This window comes from Carassius carassius, chromosome 8 (assembly GCF_963082965.1).
Source record: "Carassius carassius chromosome 8, fCarCar2.1, whole genome shotgun sequence".
NCBI classification, from domain to species: Eukaryota; Metazoa; Chordata; class Actinopteri; order Cypriniformes; family Cyprinidae; genus Carassius; species Carassius carassius.
The window spans coordinates 28,693,677-28,718,884 of NC_081762.1; the positions used below are offsets into that span (position 1 = coordinate 28,693,677).

A 25,208-nucleotide genomic window follows, 5' to 3' on the forward strand; every position below is an offset into this window, starting at 1 on the left:
GCGGAGAAACAGAAAATTCTGAGCTGGGCGGAACCAGCGGAGACACAGGAAATTCAGAGCTGGGCGGAACCAGCGGAGACACAGAAAATTCAAAGCTGGCAGAACCAGCAGGGAAACAGAAAATTCAGAGCTGGGCGGGACCAGCGGAGAAACAGAAAATTCAGGGCTGGGCGGAACCAGCGGAGATGGAGCAGAGGAACTGACTGGAGGAGGTAGGAGTGGGAGACTGAGAGGGTATACAAGGGGATCAGGGCTGGATGGAACCAGCGGAAACACAGGGGATTCAGGAATTACCTCCATAGACCAGTCCATAAGATCCATAAGTTGCTCCATATTCTTTCCCCAGACCGAATACAGCTCACCCTCAGTCGCGGAAGTGTGGGTAGGGCTTTCCTCCACCCCCTCGATCTCCACTAAGACTCCCACGACGCACGGTGTTGCCGGCTCACACACCTGGTCAGTCGTGCTCTCGAGGTCCTGCATTGGCTCGGGCTCTGCGGCGGGCTCTGGCTACGTGCAGCTTGATGGTGGCTGGCTGGTCTCTGGGTCGGGAGTGGGGCTGGAGATATCCTCTTCGGCTGTGCTGATGGTAAATGAAGATCCATTTTTCTCCAGCACCCACTCCACAAAAGCGGTGAAATCCTCTCGGGGACCTTTCGCTGGTAGGCGTGCCTTACCCACTTCCCCGACCGCTCACTCTCAAACTTCTTCTACACCGGCCTGAGCGAGCGGTCGGGGAAGTGGGTAAGGCACGCCAAATCTAAAAAGTCCCTGGTATGGTCCTCCTGCGAACGGTCCAGTTGCTCCAGGCATAGGAGACGGACTGCTGGGATGGCCATTCCGGGAGAGGGAGGAAAACAAAAATAAAAACCCAAAAAGAAAGAAAAACGCCACTAAATAAACTATACTGTTTTGGTTCCGTGATTCTGTTACAAATAGGTGTAGTGCTAAACGAAAGACAAAGTGCTAGAGGAGGATCGGGATGAAAAGATGAGTTTACTGACGATAGAAGGATAAAACAGACAATATACTACACTTATAATACAATCTCAGGTTAACATACAAATCACAGCATTAACATAGACACATTTAATCACGGACGAGGAGGAACTGAACAGAACGGGTATTTGAACACACAGAAGGTAATGAAGGAACTGGAGACAGGTGTGGAATTATCAATTAACCAAAACAAGGAGGAAGGTGACCAAATAAGGGAACAGAAAGTTCATAAATGTAACACACATGGATTAACATTTCTGCATTTGACATTGAGAGCATAGGCCGTAATTTAGAATTCTGTATGATTTATTAATAAGGTGTACTGAATTTAGTCATCCAATGTTTTACATTAAGCATTTTAGTATGTCCCAAAACTGTACCTACTGTGCTATTTCGTCCAAGTTCAAAATAAAACTCTATGAACCGCTTCATTGTGATTTTATGGAACTGTATGAACCACTACAAGCTGTAAAGTAAACAGGAAGTGTATGTCCAAGCTCAGCTGGTTTTGCAAGAGAACGCAAATATCTTTGCCAGAGAACGCAAATGTTTTGCGAGATAACGCAAATGGTTTGCGAGGGAACGCAAATACTTTTGCGACAGAATGCAAAAGTTTTGCGGGGGAGCGCAAATATCTTTGTGAGAGAACACAAAAGTTTTGTGAGGGAACGCAAAGTTTCTTGAGGGAACGCAAAAGTTTCAAATTGCACACCTAGGTTCCTAACTGATGACAAAGAATTAGACAGGTGGTCTATACACAGTAGCCAGAGCAAGAGATAGAATAGATTTCTTTTGCATATCTGACAGTGTAACATGAAGCAGAAGTATTTTGAATGAGTTAAACCTGTCGACTGACTTTTAAACTGAGTACGTTTTCTGTAACGATAACAGGCTTGTACTCATAGTGAAGTGTTTATTTGCAAAGGTTAGCATCTGTATTGCCGGAACTCTTGAAGCTCCACCGTCTTCCCCCGCAGCACCAGCATTTGCATTTAAAGGGGAAGACACGGAAATTATGTGTTTTTGCTCATAGCCTAAAAGTGGCAATTTTAACAAGCTATAAAAGAATATCTATAACGTATTTTGAGTTAAAACTTCACATACACACTCTGGGGACATCAAACACTTATTTTACATCTTGTGAAAAGGGGCATAATAGGTCCAATTTAAAAAAAGACTTGTTTCAATGATTAAGAGTCTACTCTTTCTACTGAGGAACAATAACTTTATACACGGTGCACTTTCAGATTGAAAATTTTGCAGGATGTTTTCATTCATTTAGAGCTGTGTTACATGGATGAAAGATAATTTTCCAAAGTTCATAATAGGGGCAATTTAATTCTGTTATGGTGGCATACAGAGTGTGCCAAAATTATGAAAATTGTGCCAGTGTCCAAATATATATGAACCTAACTGTATTTATGTGTGTGTGTGTGTGTGTGTGTGTGTGTGTTTAGAATTATTTTCTGCTCACCAAGCCTGCATTTATTTAATTTGAAAAAGCAGTAATATTGTGTAATATTTTTACTATGTAGCATCTGGACCAATCAGACACACCATTTTTCATTTGATTTCAAATCAATTATTCATTAGATTAACAAATGATCACAGACCCCTCTAAACATATTAGGTCCCAGGATGTCTGCAAATGACTCCAGGCCCCCGGTTACCATGGCAACCATGACACCTCAGCAAGATAAGATTGTTCTAAACTCAGTTCTTAACTCCACACACACACAAACTCAAACCAACTGCATCCATGCCTAAAACTTCCACCTTTTCCTTCTGTCCCCTAACTGAGGCAGAAGTATCCCAGGGTATATAAAGGAATCATGGAGATAAATGTAATACGTTTTAAGACCTTTTTAAAAACACTTTCCATACATTTTAAGACCTCATCGCCACTCCAAGTTTTAACCGGTTAAATCGGTGACATTTTAGCTTACATTTACTATATATATCGATCACAAGATAGCATTACTAAACAGACTTACTTTGTGATGACTCCTTATCAATACAACATAATTCAGAGAGGGAGAACAAAGCACAAGATAATTAATTGAGTGAGTCAGCCAAGTATGGTGACCCATACTCAGAATTTGTGCTCTGCATTTAACCCATCCAAAGTGCACACACACAGAGCAGTGAGCACACACACACACACACTGTGAACACACACCCATGCAGTGGGCAGTCATTTATGCTGCGGCGCCTGGGGAGCAGTTGGGGGTACGATGCCTTGCTCAGGGGCACCTAAGTCGTGGTATTGCCAGCCCGAGATTCTAACCCACAACCCTAGGGTTAGAAGTCAAACTCTCTAAACACTAGGCCATGACTCCCCATCACTACATAAGACTTTGCTACAAATTATCCAGCAGCGATCTATCGTCTCTCTTCAGAGCTGTCTGCACAAGCTTCAACTACCACTCTCTACATTCACGGAAGAATTAGTCATTGCATTAACCACCGTCTATGTCTACTATGTTGTGGTGAGCCAGGCCACATGAGATTGTCATGCCTCTCTCCTTCTCGCCGAGATCCCGCAACTCGGGTAAGTGTATCCATTCTAGCTCTCCATGTTGATAACTGCATTCCTGTTCCTGATACTGAAAGCAGTATCACGCTAATAGAATGTCTTTCTCCTTTGGCAGTTAAGGCAGTCGGCGGGCACCCCCTGGGCACAGGAAAGATAACTCACATGACAATGAAACTTAGTATGACAACCGGAATTCTTTATCAGGAGACCATTCAATTGTACATTATTTCAAGTTTTCATGCACCCATCATTCTAGAATTGGCATGGCTCCGCAAGCATAACCCAACCATCTCTTGGCAGGATTCTCAGATAACCCACTGGAATGAGAACTGTTTTCCCCATTGTATTCCCAGCATCACTCCACCTCATCTTCTAATGGTTAGCGATACAGAGACTGACTACCCGGGGTTACCCAGTGTTTATCATGATCTAAGTGAAGCATTCAGCAAAATCTAGGCCTCACAAAAGCCTCCTCAAAGAGTCTCAGACTTATTGACATTCTGCCCAACTCTAGTCTTCAGAGGGGCCGCATAGTTCCCTCATCACAACCTGAATCCGTAGCCATGGACAACTACATTCAGGAGAAACTGGCTAAAGGCTTCATCCAACCCTCGACCTCCCCAGCATCAGCAGGGTTTTTCTACATGAAGAAGAAGGAGGGTGGTCTCCATCCTTGTATCAATTACTGGGGCCCCAATTAAATGACTGTTAAATTTTGTTACCCACTACCCTTAGTACCCTCTGCACTGGAACAATTGAAAATTGTGGATTTTCAAGATGGATTTATGCAATGCTTATAATCTCATTCAGATTTTGGCAGGTGATGAAAGCTGCCTTCTCCACGACCACTGGTCACTATGAATATCAGGTTATGCCCTTCAGCCTAGTCAACAGTCCATCTATCTTCCACTCATTCAGCAATAATGTCTTCAGGGACATGCTCAAATACATTGACGATATTCTGGTCTATTCCGAATGCCTTGAGGAGCATATCCAACATGTCAGGGCGGTTCTCAAATGCCTAATCCAGCACCAACATTATGCCAAAGCAGAGAAGTGCGAGTTTCATCTGACCTCCCTCTCTCTCCTTATTCATGCAAACTCAACCCAGTGGAGAGAAATAATGATGTTGGTGATTTTTTATTTTATTTATTAGTTTATTTATCAAGGACAATGCAGCACACATTGTTACATACATAATTATCATAGACAAAGCCATAACAAAATGTGTAAATGTGTTGCATAAAAGGTTTCTAGCCAATAGGCTAATTTGCAACCCCAGTCCCTGGTCAGGCCTTTCTAAAAACATATACCAAATATATAATTAGTAAAATTACATAGTGTAAACTACACAAGCATGCAACAAATACCTTATAAACAGTAACATTAACATTTTACACAATCCCGACCACATTACACAACACAACACAACACAACACATCACATCCAGCACAGACAATACATTGCAACAAAAATGAGTCAATGTCCACATATTTGATTTTCTTTCAGCCAGTGTTTCACCTTTCTATTAAATGTTTTCAGGTTGGTTTCTGTTTTTATTTCCGTTGGTAAATCATTCCAAAAATGGGTCCCTATCACTGAAAAACTTAAGGTGGCCAAAAGTGGTTTTGCGCCCCTCTGCTATGCAGTTGCCACCCGCTGCTCTCCTAGTGACAACTCTCCTTGTGTTTATTTTTGTCACAAAAGGACAGAGTACGGCTGGAGCTTGAATATTTATACATTTAAAAATCAGCTTAAGAAAAGAGAACTTAATAAAACTGTCAAAATTTAAAAGCTTGTATTTCTGTACAATCAAACAGTGTTGCCACATAATTGGTTTCTGATCCATTATTTTCAGTGCTTGTTTGTATAATGACATGATGGGTTTGACTGTTGTCTGGGAGGCTTGGCCCCATACAGTAACACAATAAGATAAATGAAAAAAGTATCATAGCATGAAAAAACAGCAAGGCTGCTTTGACAGGTATATGATGCCTAATCATTCTAAAACAGTTTAGGTTTGTCCGAACAGTCTTACAGAGTTTGTTAATGTGTGTATTGAATTTGAGTTGGGGATCCAGAATAATACCTAAAAATTTTAATTCCTCAACTTCCTCTATGGCTTCTTGATCTATTTTAATAGTACATTTAGTTTTTCCTCTAATTGAGAAGCACATAGATACCGTCTTTTTGACGTTAAGTGTCAGATGATTTTCTTTAAGCCACTGGGATATACCCTCCATAAATTCTGGGATATCAACCACCCCTGTTTCCATGGTCAGGAGAACCGTCTAACGTTCCTACAGTTAATGACTGGATTCAGAGAAGTGAGGAGACTTGGAATCAGGCTAATCCTCATTTACAGCACACTGTAAGACGTCAACAGATTAAGGCTGACCGGAATCGCCATCCCAGCCCATCCCCAGCCTCTTCATAAAAGTTAAGAGTCAACCACTTCTACCTAAAATGGCTCATTCTAACATGCCCCCACATGTCTAAGTCATGATGTGGGAAGATTTGCACAACACTGCCCAAATGTTCACGCAAAGAAAGAAGCTGTAACTTTTATTCTCTCTGTTGCTGCCGTTGCCACATTGTGGAGGAGACGCAATGTTTTGTTGTGAAAGCAAAAATACTTTGTTTGGCCTTCCAAAAGTGGACACAGCTAAAAATCAGTGGTTAAGTTGGATTTACAACACTGTTACAGAACAGTTCAGCCGAAATATTCAGATTTGTGAATCAGAGCACACTTCACTTTTCAGACCAATGAGCTTTGTAAAAACGAAGTGTTTCAGGCATAGAGGAGAAACAATAATGTACAGTATGTGGAAAATAATGTGTGTTTTGAACCTTAAACCACATAAATACATTTCATTACACCAAATACACAAAATAATGTTCTTTTTAGCAACGTCATATGACCCATTTAAGACTTTTTAATACTTTTTTAAGGGTCTTCATTTTCTTTGAATTTATTTTTCAATTTTTAATACTTTTTAAGACCCCGCGGACACCCTGTATCCAAACTTCTCCTCTCGAGCCATCCTACAACATGCCCATTAGACCCAATCGCCTCACACCTTCTCCAAGCAATCTTCTCTACACATTTACCACCACTCACACACATTATCAACATCTCTCCTCACAGGCACTTTCCCCACTGCATTCAAGAAGGCTCGGGTAACCCCACTGCTCAAAAAACCTAGATTAAACACTATACTTACAGATAGCTACAGATCTGTCTCTCTCCTTCCTTTCATAGCAAAAATACTATAACAAGTTTTTAAAAAGGTATAATTGTTTCTTTCACAGAACAAGAAACTGGACAAAACCAGTCGGGTTTCCTTTATATTAATTTAATTACTTAAATAGGCTATAGCCTACAGGATAATATGCGTTATGACCGCATAAATAAGGCTTGCGACAAAGAACTGGTAAAGTAATGATTATGCATGTGTCTAAATTAGCAAGGAGACATTTAATTGTTTAATAATAAACTAGTGTTTTCTGTGTCACTGCTAAGATGAAGTTGACGATGCGGACTCGCCTTGAACACCAGAGAGAAATACACATATCATAAGGATTACGTAATCAGATAGTATTTATTTTGGTTTTAATATTTTCATTTAAAAGAAGACATTTCAAGCTTTTTGTAATAAATTGCCTATATTTTAAAACCACCGACTAAAAGATTTGTTACGACTGGGAACACAGGAACACAGAAGACGAGAGATCCAATAGCAGTGAGAGTTTTAATGGGTAATCCAAAATCAGAATCCAACAAGCAGGGGGTCAAAACCAAAAATCAATCCAAAACAAACTAACAAACAGGGATAGGAACAGGAACAGGAACTTGAAACTAGGAACGTGAGGAAACTGTGGTGATGGAAAGTAAGGACTCCATCAAAACAAACAGAAACAGACTGGTTAATATAGGCAGGGTAATGACTATCAAGTGAAGACACCTGAGTGCAATTAACATGAGTGCAATTACTGTGATGAAGGGACAAGGCCTTGTGGGAATTGTAGTGGCTGCGGTGAGGTGCCTATGGGGAAGTGAGACCACTAGTGGAGACCCAGGGAAACAGAGACCAGACACCTTGACATTACCCCCTCCTCCACGGAGCAGCTACCAGATGCTCCACCCGAAAAGACCAAGGAACACAGAGACCAGGAGGGAGGTGGACCGGCGGAGGAACAGGGAGAGGGACGGAGGGCCAGGTAATATAGGGAAACAGAGACAAGAAGTGCAAAAAACAAAAACAAGGAGACCAGGAGGGAGGTGGACCGGCGGAGGACCAAGGGGAGGGACGGAGGGCCAGGTAATAGAGGGTAACAGAGAAAGGAAGTGCCAAAAAACAAAAACAACAACAACAACGAGACCAGGAGGGAGGTGGACTAGCGGAGGACCAGGGGGAGGGACAGAGGGCCAGGTCCATAGAGGGAAACAGAGAGAAAAACAAAAAACTAAAACAAAACAACAACAAAACACAAGTCCAGGAGAGAACGCAAAGTTCAGTGGCCCAGGGCCGGACCGAAACAGGGCAGGAATCCAGGGTGGAGCAAGGTGGAATTGGAGCCATGCGGTCGAGACAGAAGCCCACCAGGGCGGCGCAGAAGACCACCACATCCGTGCAGTCGAGACATAAGCCCACCAGGGCAGCACAGAAGACCACCACAGCCGTGCGGTCGAGACAGAAGCCCACCAGGGCGGCGCAGAAGACCACCACATCCGTGCGGTCGAGACAGAAGCCCACCAGGGCGGCGCAGAAGACCACCACATCCATGCGGTCGAGACAGAAGCCCACCCGGGCGGCGCAGAAGACCACCACAGTGGGATCCATGACACAGGAGAGCAAGTCTGGTTAGACAAGTCTGAAACAGAGTTAAGGGTGGCCTCCGTGGCCACGACAGGATCAGTCGGGCGCTCAGAGAGTTCGGCTGAGACGTGACGAGGCTCTGGAAGTTCCGCAGAGATGAGGAGAAGCTCTGGTAGTTCAGCCGAGATGTGGAGAGGCTCTGGTAGTTCAGCAGAGACGTGGAGAGGCTCTGGTAGCTCAGCAGAGACGTGGAGAGGCTCTGGTAGTTCAGCAGAGACGTGGAGAGGCTCTGGTAGTTCAGCAGAGACGTGGAGAGGCTCTGGTAGTTCAGCAGAGACGTGGAAAGGCTCTGGTAGATCAGCAGAGGCGTGGAGAGGCTCTGGTAGTTCAGCAGAGATGTGGAGAGGCTCTGGTAGTTCAGCAGAGACGTGGAGAGGCTCTGGTAGTTCGGCAGAGACGTGGAGAGACTCTGGTAGTTCGGCAGAGACGTGGAGAGACTCTGGTAGTTCCATGGTGTTTAGACTGGATTCAGGAAGATCAATGGTGACTTGATTCTGCTCATGAAGATCATTGGTGACTTGACTCTGCTCATGAAGATCAATGGTGACTTGCATTTGCTCATGAAGATCAATGGTGAATTGCCTTTGCCCATGAAGATAGTCTGTGACTTGACTTTGCCCATGAAGAACACTGGTGACTTGACTTTGCCAATGAAAAACACTGGTGACTTGACTTTGCCCATGAAGATCATTGGTGACTTGCCTTTGCACATGAAGATCATTGGTGACTTGCCTTTGCACATGGAGATAAATGGTGACTTGACCTTGCCCATGAAGAACACTGGTGACTTGACTTTGCCCATGAAGAACACTGGTGACTTGACTTTGCCCATGAAGAACACTGGTGACTTGACTTTGCACATGAAGATCATTGGTGACTTGCCTTTGCACATGAAGATCAATGGCGACTTGACCTTGCCCATGAAGAACACTGGTGACTTGACTTTGCCCATGAAGAACACTGGTGACTTGACTTTGCCCATGAAGAACACTGGTGACTTGACTTTGCACATGAAGATCATTGGTGACTTGCCTTTGCACATGAAGATCAATGGCGACTTGATCTTGCCTATGAAGAACACTGGTGACTTGACTTTGCCCATGAAGAACACTGGTGACTTGACTTTGCCCATGAAGATCATTGGTGACTTGACTTTGCCCTTGAAGATCACCGATGACTTGACTTGACTCCTGAGGTCTAACTGTGGTAGTGCTTAACTCATGAGTGTCAACGGTGACTTGACCTGACTCTGGAGTGTCAACGGTGACTTGACCTGACTCTGGAGTGTCAACGGTGACTTGACCTGTCTCTGGAGTGTCCACGGTGACCTGACCTGACTCTGGAGTGTCCACAGTGACCTGACCTGACTCTGGAGGGTCAACGGTGACCTGACCTGACTCTGGAGGGTCAACGGGAACCTGACCTGACTCTGGAGGGTCAACGGGAACCTGACCCGACTCTGGAGGGTCAACGGGAACCTGACCCAACTCTGGAGGGTCAATGGGAACCTGACCCGACTCTGGAGGGTCAACGGGAATCTGAGCCGAATCTGGAGGGTCAACAGGAACCTGACCCAAATCTGGAGGGCCAACGGGAACCTGACTCAACTCTGGAGGGTCAACGGGAACCTGACTCGACTCTGGAGGGTCAACGGTGGCTGTCATCTTGTGCAGAGGCGCTGGACAGGCGGCCATCTTGTGCCATGACTCTGGACCGGCGGCCATCTTATACAGTGGCGGCCACCTTGTGTTGTGGCGCTGGGCCGGCTGCCATACTGTGTAGTGGTGCTGGGATGGCGAACACCTTGTCCCATCTCGCCCTTCGCTTCATCATACTGGCTGGGGAACAGGTATGAAGTCCCACACCGCTGGATCTCGACATGATGGAGTCCTTCTGTTATGACTGGGAACACAGGAACACAGAAGACGAGAGATCCAAAAGCAGTGAGAGTTTTAATGGGTAATCCAAAATCAGAATCCAACAAGCAGGGGGTCAAAACCAAAAATAAATCCAAAACAAACAAACAGGGATAGGAACAGGAATAAGAACTTGAAACTAAGAACGCGAGGAAACTGGGTGACGGAAAGTAAGGACTCCATCAAAACAAACAGAAACAGACTGGTTAATATAGGCAGGGTAATGACTATCAAGTGAAGACACCTGAGTGCAATTTACAGGAGTGCAATTACTGTGATGAAGGGACAAGGCCTTGTGGGAATTGTAGTGCCTGCGGTGAGGTGCCTATGGGGAAGTGAGACCACTAGTGGACACCCAGGGAAACAGACCAGACAACATGACAAGATTAAGACACTACCTGACCCAAAAATATCACCCAACACTAAAATACGCTGGGGTGTTTTTTCAACCCAAATGCTGGGTTGAGACCGCTGCCTAGGACTTTGGGTTGTTTTAACTCAAGTTTGTGTTGAAAATTGGTCTCGAATTTTAACCCAGCAGGGCTGGGTTGAGAACGCGGACGTGAAGGAGAGAATGCACTTCACGTTAAGATCCTTTATGGTAAGTTAAAGTTTTGTATGAAAGGCGGAAGGTTTTATGAAAGGCGGAAACAAATGAGCTAATTGTTATATTTAAAAAAACGGACGCAGTTTTCGCCTCAGACACGGAGGTCATAACGGCCTCATTTAATGTTATGGAACGGAAGAGGTATTTTTAATATACCGTCCGTGAATGTCTTATGTCATATTTACATAATATTTTACATTATCTGCACTTTTTGAGGTGTTAATAGACAGTTGTGGTTACACTCATGTTAATTTGTTCTTATTTTTCACGGTTAAACTGAATGTATGTTAGTCTCTTAAAGGAAACGGCATTTTGTAGTAAAGACTAGCATAATTATTTTGAGGCTGTTGAAGTGGTAATCGTTAAAAGTATGTTTTGCATGTAATATTTCAGACATATCGAGCTCGTGTCGTCACTGTGTCTGCACTGAGAGTTAAAGACACAGAAGCTGTTTGTGTGAGAGTCACACACTGTCTGAGGAGGAAGAGGTGTTCTCAGCTTCTTCTTCTTGGCGAGTAAACGTCAGAATTCCATCAAGTTATCTTTATTTTTACTAAGACTAAAATGTTTGTTTTTGTAGATGTTGAAATCCAGGGACAAGATAACTTCATTCTTATGAGACTGATGTGAGTTATTTTTTTTAGAAAAGTAATGTTTCTGTTGTGTCCTGCCTGTTTAATACACATTTTGATGCAACAACAGTGTGATTATATGTTCATATTTTATTGAAACCATTGATGTCCCTCTTTGCAGAACTCAAACTAACTGGAGTTAAGGGGACAGAATCTGCTTGTGTGAGGAGGAGGTTTTCTCTGCTTCTTTGGAAGAGAGGGAAAAATCGTTTAAGGCAAGTAAACTTCATAATTTCATGTTATCAGTTATCAGTTGTTGTTGTTTATTTTTTTTACTAAGAGTAAAATAATGTTTGTTTCTTTGTTTTTGTAGATGTTAAAAGCCAGAGACATAGGAAATCATCATTCTTTTTAGATTTTATGTAAGTTATTTTTAGAAAATAAATGTTTCTGTTGTCTCCCGCCGGTTTACTTAACATTTTGATGCAACAACAGTGTGATTATATGTTCATATTTTATTGAAACCATTGATGTCCCTCTTTGCAGAACTCTAACTAACTGGAGTTAAGGGGACAGAAGTCTGCTTGTGTGAGGAGGAGGTTTTCTCTGCTTCTTTGGAAGAGAGGGAAAGATCGTTTAAGGCAAGTAAACTTCATAATTTCATGTTATCAGTTATCAGTTGTTGTTGTTTTTTACTAAGAGTAAAATAATGTTTGTTTCTTTGTTTTTGTAGATGTTAAAAGCCAGAGACATGGGACATCATCATTCTTTTTAGATTTTATGTAAGTTATTTTTAGAAAATAAATGTTTCTGTTGTCTCCCGCCAGTTTACTTAACATTTTGATGCATCAACAATGTGATTACGTGCTCATTTCATTAAAACCATTTGATGTCTGTTTTTCATTGCAGAACTCAAACCAACTTTGGAGTTGTCTGATTTGGAGAGTCATCATTCTTGGTCTTCCTTCTTAAAGGTAAAGTTCACACAATCCTTATACACCTCTACCTGAAAATGGATAGTTTAATTAAATGTTTTATTTTTTCCGATTTGTTTCTCTTTTTAGGCCACTGATGAAGAGCAGGTGGTGACTAGGATGAACACTGGTCAAAGAAGAGAATGTCCTTTCCTCTAAACTGATGCAGCAGTGGTTTTAAAGGAGGACGCTGCCCCGGATGATGTAGAAGATGTCACATGTGCTGATGGGGCTTCTTCATGACTACATCAATTATGTTCTGTGTTTAGTAGAGTTTACACTCTGTCATTCATACACATGCTCACATTCTTTCACACACATGTCTGTTATAATATCAATGCTAATGTTATGGTTTATTTGTGTACTGTGATTCTAGAATAGTTGTTAAAGAACCTAACTAATTGTACATTTATTGTATAATAGTGATTTTGTATATTTTTATACAATATATAAGATTGAACAAAGTCCAATTTGATCTTAAGTTATATTCAACAAATGTTCAATGCTTTATGAACTCTGTATCTGTTAATGCCATCCTTTTCTGCATTTCTTCTTACATGTTACTTTTTTACTTTTCTCTTGTTTTTAATAAATATTTTCCTTTTTATAGCTATTATTTGTGTGTAAAAGTGATATTTAAAATGAACAAGATTTGTAGGTTTAATGCCTAGCTCAATTTGGGTTCATTTCAGACTAGTAGTGCAGTGTTTCCCACATCCTTCCACTCAATTCATGGCGGCACTGAGGTATGTTTCTCCGGTAACGGCTGCAAAGCAGCACTGAGCTCACAAACGCTGCCTTATCAAGCAAATGCGAAAAGCTAAGCTATGACAAAAAAAACACCCACTCCGGTTTTTGAAACCCTGCAATGTAGTAATTTTAAACTATAAAAAAGCAACCCAGCAGGCCAAATTGGGTTGTTTTCAACCCAGCAGTTTTTAGAGTAAATGTTTCGACAGCTTTTTTCTTAGCTATTTCAGAATCTGGAAAATTACTGGGGCTAACTTGTTACTGCAGTCGGTAGAGCGATATGAATGTTTGTGATGTACGGCATGATTCTTGATGATGTGCTTTTTTTCTGTGGTACTCACATGCACCATGTCGCTTCGCGTCGTATTCTCCACCATGTCCCACAGAAAAACTGCTTTTGCATAAAATGCAAAAAGCTCTCTCTGCTTTGCCATCTACAGGTCTTTACCAAGAATGTGTTATGGTCCATTCGCTATTAAAAGTGCATCTTCTCTTTTTCGTGGCCACACTGGCCATGGCTGCTTAACCTGACCGAACAGCGCGTGCGCTCTCCAACTTGACGTACGTCTCAGCCTCTCGACAAACGCTTTTATTGCTCTCCTCTGAACTACTGGACACAAGTTAACAGTACGCCTATGGACGTATCCGTGTATTTATTAGGCAGGGTCGAATGAAAAAGCGGGACAGAGGCTCAGTTTGCGTGAGGCGGGACAAAGGGTAAAATTGCTGTACAGTACAACTTAAACTGGGACAGGTGGTCACTGTATTCGCGCCAGTTATTCAGCCAACAAAGTGTAGGCCTATGTATTTCAAAATTGTGTCTAGTACTATATAAATAAAGGCACCCGCTCATTTCGGATCAACCCGCGCATCACTGATATACACTACAACAATGGGTCCCAACATACAGGCACATGGCTTCTCCTATCATTGCTATGCTGAGGACATACAGCTCTATATCTGATTTCATCCAGATGATCCAACGGCAGCTGCATGGATCTCAGGATGCCTGGCGGACATCTAAGCATGGATGAAAGAACATCAACTACAGCTCAACCTGGCAAATACTGAGCTTCTTGTCTTCCCTTCCACTCCAAATCTACAGCATGACTTCACTGTACAGTTAGGTTCATTAACAATTACCCCACCATGTTCAGTCAGAAGTCTTGGTGTAATCTTTGATGACCAGCTGACTTTCAAAGACCACATTGCAAAAACTGATAGATCTTGCAGGTTTGCATTGAACAGCATCAGAAAGATCAGGCCCTTTATAAAGGAGCATAATCAACAACTTCTTGTCCATTCCCTTTTCATTTCTAGGCTGGACTACCGCAATGCTCTTCAGGCTGGACTTTCATCATGCACAGTCAAACCTTTACAAATAATTCAGAATGCAGCAACATGACTGGTCTTTAACGAGCCCAAAAGAGCCCATGTTACACCTATTTTTATCTCCTTGCAATGGCTGCTGATTAGGGCTTGCATCAAGATCAAGACACTGATGCTTGCATGTAGAACAGCCACAGGCTCAGCACCCGCCTACTTCCACTCACTTTTACGAATCTACGTCCCCTCCAGAAGTCTGAGATCTATGAGTGAGTGAGGCCTAATGGTACCCTCACAAAGAGGCACAAAATCACTTTCCAGAACATTCTCATTTACCGTTCCTGGCTGGTGGAATGATCTTCCAATCCCTTTCTGGAATGCTGATTTTTTTTTTCTCTTTTCATTCATTTTTCTCTTTCTAGCTTGTACTTATTTGAACAATGCTTGAAACTTTGTATGATGAGCACTTCCTGTGTCTATTTGCCTCTTTAAGATGAATTGCTTGATGTATTCCCCTCTTTTCAAGCCTTCTTCTGTAGCGTGCCAAAGACCTTCCAGAGACCTTCATAACAAAGGCTCATGCTGCTGTCTCAGCTGTCTCACTACAGCGTCCGCAGCGAGATGGATAATGAATTCACTGTTTAAATTGCTGTGAGACATTCTACAACCAGATCAAATTTATGAGGGAGTATGGAGTGCAATATATAACTTGTCACTGAAGAAGCCAAACCATATGTTGCAACCTAGACTATTTATTAAAATACTGAAGTGCTCATAATCATATTTTTTCTTTAAATAAGTACACTCTGTGTTGTGTACCTGTTTCACTCAAAAATAAATAAATAAATAAATGAATAAATAAATACTAACCTGATGTACACGAACACAAGATAAAGATTCCAGTCATATTAGTGGCCTAAGAAAAGGTGTGGACTGACCCCATTCGGATTATTTCAGTAATTAGGCTACCACATATCTAATATTTTACCTTTTGACAAATTAATTATTTTTAAATGTGAATAGCCCATTTCTACAATAGTAAATGTGTGAAACCATTTGAAAACATTTGCTTGATACATCCACACCACTAGGTGTCCATATACACTATGAGTTTGGTTTGAGCTTGGTACGATTTCATGTAAACCAAGGCTGCATTTATTTGCTAAAAATATATTAAAAACATTATTATTTCATTAGTTCTCTATTTTTATATGTTAAAATAGATTTAATTTATTTCCGTGCCCAAACCTGAATTTTCAGCATCATTACTCTAGTCTTCATGATCCTTCAGAATTCATTCTAATATGCTAATTCTAATAATATTTGCTAAAAACATTTCCTAAATTTATTATTGTTCACCATTCTTTGCCAGACTTGTGTATTTGGGAAATTAAAATATTTTAATATCAGAATTTATATCACAAATATTTAATGATATTTTAGTAGGTGGTGACAGATTTCCAAGTGGTTTAAAATTGACTTAAAGTGCCCCTATTATGCCTTTTCGAATATCACCTGTGTCATGTAGCTGTATGTGAACATAAACTATCTGCAAAGTTGTGAAGCCGACAGTGCATGATAAAGTTATTGTCTATCAAAAAATAATAATAATCTCGCAATCTCTGGACTATCATTCTGTCATGGCAATGGGTGACACGTGTTGTACGCAGTAGACCAATCCAGAGCTAATCTCTCTACGGCTCTGGACCAATCACAAAGGACTGTGCCATCTGACCAATCACAGCAGTGAGAGCTTACGGAAAGGAGGGGTTTGGAGAGACTGATTCTTGAATTGCTTCGCATGAGTCGTTTACGAATCATTTATAAATGAGGTAAAATTAAATCTATTTTTTGAGAAAACTAACATGTTTTTTGACCTTGCATGCATGTAAACCTGTTTTACTGAAGCAACCTTCAGTGGCATAATAAGGAAATGGTGTGATAGGGACACTTTAAAGGTTGTAATTAACTATTTAATCATTGAGCATTAGCTTAGCCAGGCAAAAAAAAAATGTAAGCTTAGGAACAGTTGGAGATTTGACATATTAAACAGTAGGCATGAAAACACTTTCTGAGTTATCCATCTTTCCCCATTTCAGTACCAAAATGGCTGCTTAATAAACCAACTTAAAGAACTTGCTTCAATGGTTTTCCAGTGTCAGGTAATATAAATCATAATTATGTAAAATTCTTAGTGTACAAATGATGTACAGTCTGTTACAACACAATGTTGATGTCTGATAATGGTTTTACTTTCACAGCTGGTTACGTTTAGCCCATACAAAACATTTCACGCGTCACAAGTCGCAGACAAGTTTGAAATGATTTATGTGTGTGATATGCAGTGACTTCCCACATTCAATTTTTTTTTCCCTCTAAAACAGCGCCAATCAATTTTTATAAGTGTTGTACATAAAATATTTTGTAGTTTAGCTCATTTAAAATATTGGAGAGCCTGTTCTGCAGGACACTCCAAAGAAACAAGAACATATTTGACCCTGGACCACAAAAATAGTCATAAGGGTCCATTTTTGAAATTGAGATTGATACATCAACTGAAAGCTGAATAAATAAGCCTTCCATTGTATGTATGGTTTGCTAATAAATAGTATTAAACATTTGAGGTTCTTCTCAAACTCTGTTACTTGGACACAATGGCATGAACTTTAAAAAACTTGTGCAAATCAAGCAATTGTTCTAGCAGTTTCTGAGCAAAAGCGAATGGATGTGTACGGCCACATTTAAACAGATCAGGCTCAGTGTTCAAAGTCAATGGTGGGACGGGAGGGATCTAGTCTTCAGTCTGGGTTTTGACTCCAGCTCTGGCTAACATAGGTTTGTCTACTGGCTACCGAGGAAAAATCTAAAAACATTTATCAAATGCATTTCCTTTATATTAAATTTTTTACTTAAAAACTGCCACTTCAGCACACATTATTTCAGTGTAAAACCTGTCATGTTTAACCTCATATCCAAATTTACCAGCTATTTGTGTTGGGGAAAGTTACTTTTAAAATGAATGCATTACAATATTGCATTACCCAGTTACTTGTTATGGGAAGTAATGCATTATTCTGATTATGTAACTCATGCAACTTGTCATGCGTTACCATCAGCACTGATGCTTTGCACCACAAGTGTATGAATTCAGTCATTCTTCTTTATGCAAACACCTCTTTTCCATCTAAACTAGGCTCAATAGAGAATGTTATAGAATACTGCATTTACAAAAGTCAGCATTATAAAGTAAAGATACCTGCTGTAAAAAATTACAAAACCCATCAGCTCACTCAAATGCTTTAGTAAAGTAAAAGAAAAAGAAAAAAAAGTGTGCCAGTGTTGTTTTGGCCAGAGCCATATGATGCCTCACGCCCAGTCTTTTGAAACATGAGGTTAAAGGGCACATGCTATATTCAGAAAACATCCTGTTTACTCATCAATTACAATAGTGCCTGGTCTGGTTGCCATGACCACACAAAACAAGCCAGAAAAGAAAGAAAAAGTGTAGCAATTACCATGCCATGTAAGTAATGCAGCCTTGGAAGTGTCTCCTGGGAAGTGTCTACTTATGAGCTTAGAAATGGTCATTGTGTGATGTATATCTGAATAAAGTGGACGTGATGGCCAATTTTATGCTTCTTTCTCTCTTTTTCATTCCCCAACAAAAACAGGAACCCTTTTAGCGGTACCACAAACATGAAAAGCAAAAGACATGCATTAGGTGAATAATCAATGCTTTTTAGCAGTCTCGTTCTGCTACAGTCTTGAAAGAAATCTTGCGCGTCCTGTCAATAATTACAACTTTTCGGTAGCGTTCATGTGCACTGATCTCATAAATACCATCAGTCTGACCCGACTTAGCTTAATCGCCTCACAGAGAAACAGCTAAGAACAGAAAGACTGCACCTAGAGGACAGACGCTCATGTCTTGGGAGCCCTGAGCGTCCTCAGAGTGCATCTTCAGCTGTCTGGAGGCGTGTGGCTCAAACAGCAGCCGCCCATCAGAGATGCGAGAGCTGACAGCCCTGATTTAACAGCCGGCGTATCACAGAGAGAGAGACGGCGACATGCCGATTACAGCAGTCTACTCAACTTATTTCTGCTCTTTATTAAAGCAGATACACCCACACACAGTGCAGATTTTCTGAATCACACTCACAGAAAGACCATACCCACTTATGTACAAGATTACTGCATATTTACTCTACTTCTCTCCCAACAGTCCCAGTGGAACTCAAGTGCCCTCTAGTGACCAATATATCTGTTTGAGAGATGTTTGGATCTCTGTTAGCTTTGAGATCTAATAGAGTATATACAGTATATACAGTTGTGTTCAAAATTATTCAACCCCCTAGAGACTGCAGTACTTTACAAATACAAGCTTTTCTGAAGATCCAGGATATAATAAAACTTGCATTTATAACAGTTCACTGGCATATTAAAAGTGATATTGTCAATATATAATGTAATATATTTGAGTTATACGATTTTTTAATAATACTGCTATGTCATAATTATTCAACATTGCTGTTTTTCACTTATTTGCATGGTGGGAATAAAACAGTCTCAAAACACAATTAAGCCTTTAGAAAGTTTATTAAAAACAGAATTAGGTTGAGCTGTTACACATACAGTTTGGCCCATGCATGTATTGAAGTTGAGTAGCAAAAATGTCAACCGAGATCTCACAAAAGCAAAAGAGAAGAAATATCGTAGTACTTTAGAAAGGCTAAGGCTGTATGATGATTTCCAAGACATTGAAAGTTCCTAGAGACACAGTTCTCAGCCTTATTCATTAGCTTAAAATGTGTTTTACCAGAAAACCTTTAAGAGGTTGTGGAAGAAAAAGCACAATATCATAAAATGTTTAATCAGAGCAACTGAGAAAAAACCTGCAATGTACAGCCAAAGACTTGCAAGATGACCCGATGAAAGGAGGAAAACCATTTCAATGCAGTGTGTAAGAAGAACACTAGACAAGTATGGCCTTCATGTTGAGACATCTTGATAAATACCACTCTTGATCAAGAAGAACAAAAAGCCAACTTGATAAAATTAATTTGTGTAGACCTGTGGAGCTCTGGAGGAATGTTTTATGAAGTGATGTGACCAAACTGGAACTTTTTGGACCCATTGATCAGCGGTATGTCTGCTGCAATAAAAGGCAAAGCTCATAAGCAGAAGAACACCATCTCCATACTCAAACTTGGAGGTGGATCAGTCCTGTTATGGGGTTGCTTTACTGTAGCAGGAAGTGGAAATCATGACTGTATGAAGGACATCATGGATTCTTTAAAGTGTCAGGCCATTTTGACAAGAATTGTGATTCCTTTGGTGCAAAGACTAAAGCTGATGATCAGTCATGACTGCAGGACAGTCATCCCAAAGTACACATCCAAATCTACTACTGCTTGGTTCAGGGATCAGTCATAGAATGTACTTGAGTGACCTGTTCAGTCTCCAGGCTTAATTCTCATTTCAAATATCTGGTTGAATCTGAAGAAAGCAGTGACAATGTGAAAACCAAAGATTATCAGTGATCTGAAAGCTTTTTCAGGCGTGGGATGGGCCAAAACTGTAGTAGAGAGGTGACAGAAGCTTCTAAACACTTACAGACAGCGTTTATTGGTGATTTTAAAGAATAAAAGATTCTGCACAAAGGGGGTTGAATAATTGTGAACATGAATGTTTAGAGCCAATTCGAATTTTATCATGATTCATCAATGTTCCATTCTCAGAATCACTCAAAAGTGTATTAACAAACTTTCTCTAATACTTTACTGATGCCTTTGTTAAATTGATTTCATAAAATGTTATCCTCCACAGCAAATTGTCTTGCAAGTCAAGGGGATTGAATAATTTTGAACACAACTGTATATGTGTGTGTGTGTGTGTGCTCTTGTTTTTGTGCCATATCAGGACACAACTCTATTACAAGGAGAGGGTGACTCATGAGGAAATAACCCATGTCCCCATTTTTCAAAATGCTTATAAATCATCCAGAATGAGTTTATTTGAGAAACTAATAATGCACAAAGTTTCCTGTGAGGGTTAGGTGTAGGGTTGGTGAATGGCCATAGAATATACAGTTTGTACAGTGTGTTTTGCTTTTGAAATAAGTCTCTTATACTCATCAAGGATCATTTATTTGATCAAAATATAGTAAATAATAATAATAATAATAATAATAATAATAATAATAATAATAATATTGTGGAATATTTCTACATTGTAAATGGACTGTTTTTTTTATATATATATATATATATATTTATTTCAAAATGTAATTTTTTTCTGTGATCAAAGATGAATTCTCAGCATCATTACTCCAGTCTTAAGTGTCACATTCACCTTCAGGAATATTAATAATGGATCTTTTTATTATTAATGTTGAAAACATTGAGAGCATTATACATTCAAAACATTATACATTATCCAAAAGAACAGCATTTGTTTGAAATAGAAATATTTTATAACATTACAAATGTCTTTACTGTCACTTTTAATCAATTTAATGTGTCCTTGAAAAAAGTATTACTATTATTATTTTATCTTACATAAGACTTGAATGATAAAATAAACATTATGCATCAAAAAAGGTTTTTCAAAAAAAAATGTTTCATGCACTTCATCAAATGCAGCCTTTGTGAGCATAACAGAGATAAACATAAGATTGTCATCTGTTCTTTATTAATTATTAGCATTTAAACAAATACATTCTATTTTAGAAGTAATTTAATTTACAACAATTGTTCTGTGTCTGAGAGTCATCACTATCTTTTCCCAACATTAAATGTATACTCCAATGGCAATTCTGAATGATTTATGTTTTGTGAATTGGGGGCAAATTCATATGATATTTGTACGATCTGCCACAGAGGATTATAGGTTTAGAGGTGGATCATGCTTTTTTGTTTTAAATCATACGTCTTTGTATCAATCAAATCATATATATTAGTTATGTTTATTAGTGCTGTCAAGCTATTAATCACATCCAAAATAAGTTTATTTTTTTTTATTTTTTACATATGTTTGTGTACTGTGCATATTTATTATGTATATATAAACACACACACAGTATATATTTAGAAAATATTTACAGGTATTTACATGTATATATTTATATTCATATAATTTATATTATATATAAATATATTTAAAATATATTAAAACATAACTTATTTTCAATATATGCATGCATGTGTTTGTTTATTTAAATATCCATAATAAATATGCACAGTACACACATATATTATATAAACAAAGACTTTCATTTTGGAAGTGATTAATCATTTGCAGCACTTATATTATAGCACTATATATATATATATATATATATATATATATATATATATATATATATAGTTTGTCTAACAATAATTTAGTGCCATGAACAAATTACTTAATTACTGTACTTACAAAGTCTCTTTAAGACAAGTCATGTCACTCAGCGGCCATCTTTGAAACTCTTTTCGGGCATCCAAGTGCAGCTCCAATCTCTTTGAATTGGGAAACATCAAATTCTCCAACACTGTTCACTAAGTTTAGGATTAAATTTCATATTTGAAATTCCCAAAGAAATCTGACAACAACTTTGTCATAAATGTTGTCCCTTTTGCTCAAATATCTAGATCAGCCAGTGTGCATGCGCAGTCCTGACTTCTAATGGCAGCTGCGGTGACGCGCTGACTTCACTGATTGGCTCTTTCATTCAGAAGGCGGGGCTTCCTGCGATTTAGAGGCCATATAGAGCATCACAGTCCCGCCCACAGCCAGTGCCGGAAGTAAAAATTCAATACAATTTCTGCATTGACAGTTGGGGTATAAGCCATAAAAACGTAACCATACATGGTACTAAGCGATAGTATATGCTCATATAAACGCCAAAGGTTCATGGGGCACTAACCTTGTTTTGAGATAAATGCCTTTTATTCGCGATGTCTTGGCTAAGTACTTCATTACCCACAATCCTGAACAATCCCAGAGTGATGCATCTGATTGGTGGAACTCGTGTACCCGTCTGGTTAAACCCCGCGAAGGTCCGTGAAGACTGAAGATCATTAATAAAAAAATAAAATAAAATAAAAACCTGTGTTGCGTTTTTGCACGGTAGACTTATCAGTGCAATCGTGATCTCCTTGGCTGCCATGATGGCTTTTTTCAAAGAGGAAAACAAAAGTTTTCAAAGGGGTGAAACCCACTTCAGATAGGGTCATGTAACGTTAGTTGAGTGTAGCGTGTCCGAGGATCAGCTTGTGGGTTTTGTAAGGGCCAGCATGAGGGACAAGACCTACAAAGGTCTTTTGGTGAGTTTTACAGGGAGGTTGGTAATGTTAGTTAGCATTATCGTCCACTTTAGCTAGGCTACTGTAGCCTTTATATGGTATGAGTCATATCAAGCATTTTATGATGCCATTGTCAAAACAATATTTAGCCTAGGCATACCTTTTTGTGTATTTACTGAACATTTGTGTAATGGCAACGACATGTGTTGACGACTGAGCTGTGATTTCAGTCAGGTACAAAGCACTGCACCATGTTGCTGACGTTATCGTTAACCGCTTTCAAACACGCACACAATATAAAATACAAGATGAAAAATATAAAAATCAATACAAAATATCTATATAAAACACTATTTATTTACAAGATTAATACTGAAAGAACTGCTATTACTGCACATTCACTATATAAAATAAAATTCACTTGAGGAAAAAGTTCGCACCAAAGCTCTCTCGGGCTGTGGGCGGGACTGTGATGCTCTATTGAGTGTTGCATTTTTCACCATTTAAAACAATATGAGTGACATGTCTTTGGTATTCTATAGTGTTTGGCACTTATAAGAGAACAGCTGTTCAGTTAGCCCTGTGATTGACTGGACGACCTGTCAATCAACCAACCAGAAAGGGTTTGACTGTTTTCTAGAATGGAGCCACCAATTCACTGATATGTGCCAATGTTGTGTTCATATGCGTCAATGTCAAAACATGCCAGAAATAGAAACACCATAAAACTGCCACAAATATTCAGTATTTCTCTGAAGTTATGTGATTATTGCTTTGTGTGAGTAACAGGACCTCATTTAAGTTCTTCACTCAAACTCTCCTCGAACACGTTTCACAGCAGGTTTGCGGTTGATGCTGAACCTCACTCGATAACTCATGCTGTAACCAGGGAGTTTTGAGAGCTACAGCGTGTAATTTGTTTAATTATACGTTATACAGTGTTGAGTGTTCTGGCAATAAACATTTTGCCTGCCAATGATCCACAGAGAAGCAACAAACCTGCAGCTTTTGCAATCCCCTCAGATTGAGTCCTTACATATGTTCTGGTCCCCACCTGGCTAGAGACTTTCTGGATGTGCCTCAAATACAGAAGATTTGTATAAGGATAATAGAAAATAAATACTATAGTTTACAAAATGATGTTTTCTTTTGTATGTTTTGGAGCTTGGCTGGTAACTATAAACTTGGGGGTTGAATTTGAACTCAGTTGTTGATAGCAGTTCACAGAGTTAGGTAAAAAAAGAAAACTGTAGTTAGTAACGTAATCTTGGTTTAGGTCATGTATTCTGACTACTTAGATTACTTTATATTACTTCTTTGTTGCACTTTATATTACATTACATCTAATTACAATGAACTTACAGTGTACTTACCCAAGCAAGTACTGGGTAGGGGAAGGTTCAAGGTTAGTCATCACTTAGGTATTGTAATTACTACAATAAGTACATCATAAATAAATGTATATATATATAAAACACTTAAACACTAAAAACCATCACCATTGTTTAATACCTTTTTACACCCAAATTCAGAAGCTTGTATTGCTAATTTATTTGCTTGACAATTACATGACCATTCTGTATGTGAATGACATTAGGATTTTAGAGAAAGAGAGATAAAGTAGATTAGGCAGAATCAATGAATTGTGAAAAATCCATAAAAAGTAACTGTAATCTGATTAAGAGCATTATAAAATGTAATATACTCGAGTTATGAGTACTTGATTTTGGAACTTGATTACACAATCAGTTACTACCCAGCTCTTGTGTTTCTTCATGTTTTAACATACATTTACCAAATTACCAATTTCACCTCAAATATGTGTAGAACTTTATAGAACTGAGTAAACTTACAGTTACCACATGCTTAAGTAAATGAATCTCTGTCTTTTTACTACTATCTATCATGTTAACTAGCATAGCTAGTTAACTAGCATGTTAACTAGCACATGACTATGAGGAAATGTGATTTCAACTGTTCACACTGTTAGTTACATGTGTTTAGAACTATTTGTGTCTGTTGAGACTGCAGTCACTTTTGTTTGCATATCCACACTGTCTGATGTAGTGATAAAAGCAAACTTGTGTAAATTAACCAAGCAATAGATGCTTTGACACTGATATATTTCTCATGAGGTTATTATCCAAACCAGTCTGTCTCAGTGCACAAACAGGTGAGGGGGGCACATGCTGGTTTTACACTTGAGCAGGTTTGGGATCATTGAGATTTTTTAAATGTTTTTGAAAGTAGTCACTTATGCTCTCCAAGCATGTATTTGTTTTTGATTGTTTTCGATTTAAATATATTGTAAAATGTAATTTATTTCTGTGATCAAATCTGTATTTTCAGCATCATTCCTCCAG

At 39.4% G+C, this 25,208-nt stretch overlaps 1 long non-coding RNA gene across 1 annotated transcript; it reads left to right on the forward strand.

Annotated features, from left to right (window-relative positions):
* The first annotated feature begins 12,241 nt into the window (after window positions 1-12,241).
* On the forward strand, window positions 12,242-12,735 carry LOC132144800 (uncharacterized). Its single transcript, XR_009434408.1, has 3 exons — window positions 12,242-12,292; window positions 12,420-12,484; window positions 12,575-12,735. It is a non-coding gene; the product is annotated as an uncharacterized LOC132144800 (long non-coding RNA).
* The last annotated feature ends 12,473 nt before the right edge of the window (window positions 12,736-25,208 follow it).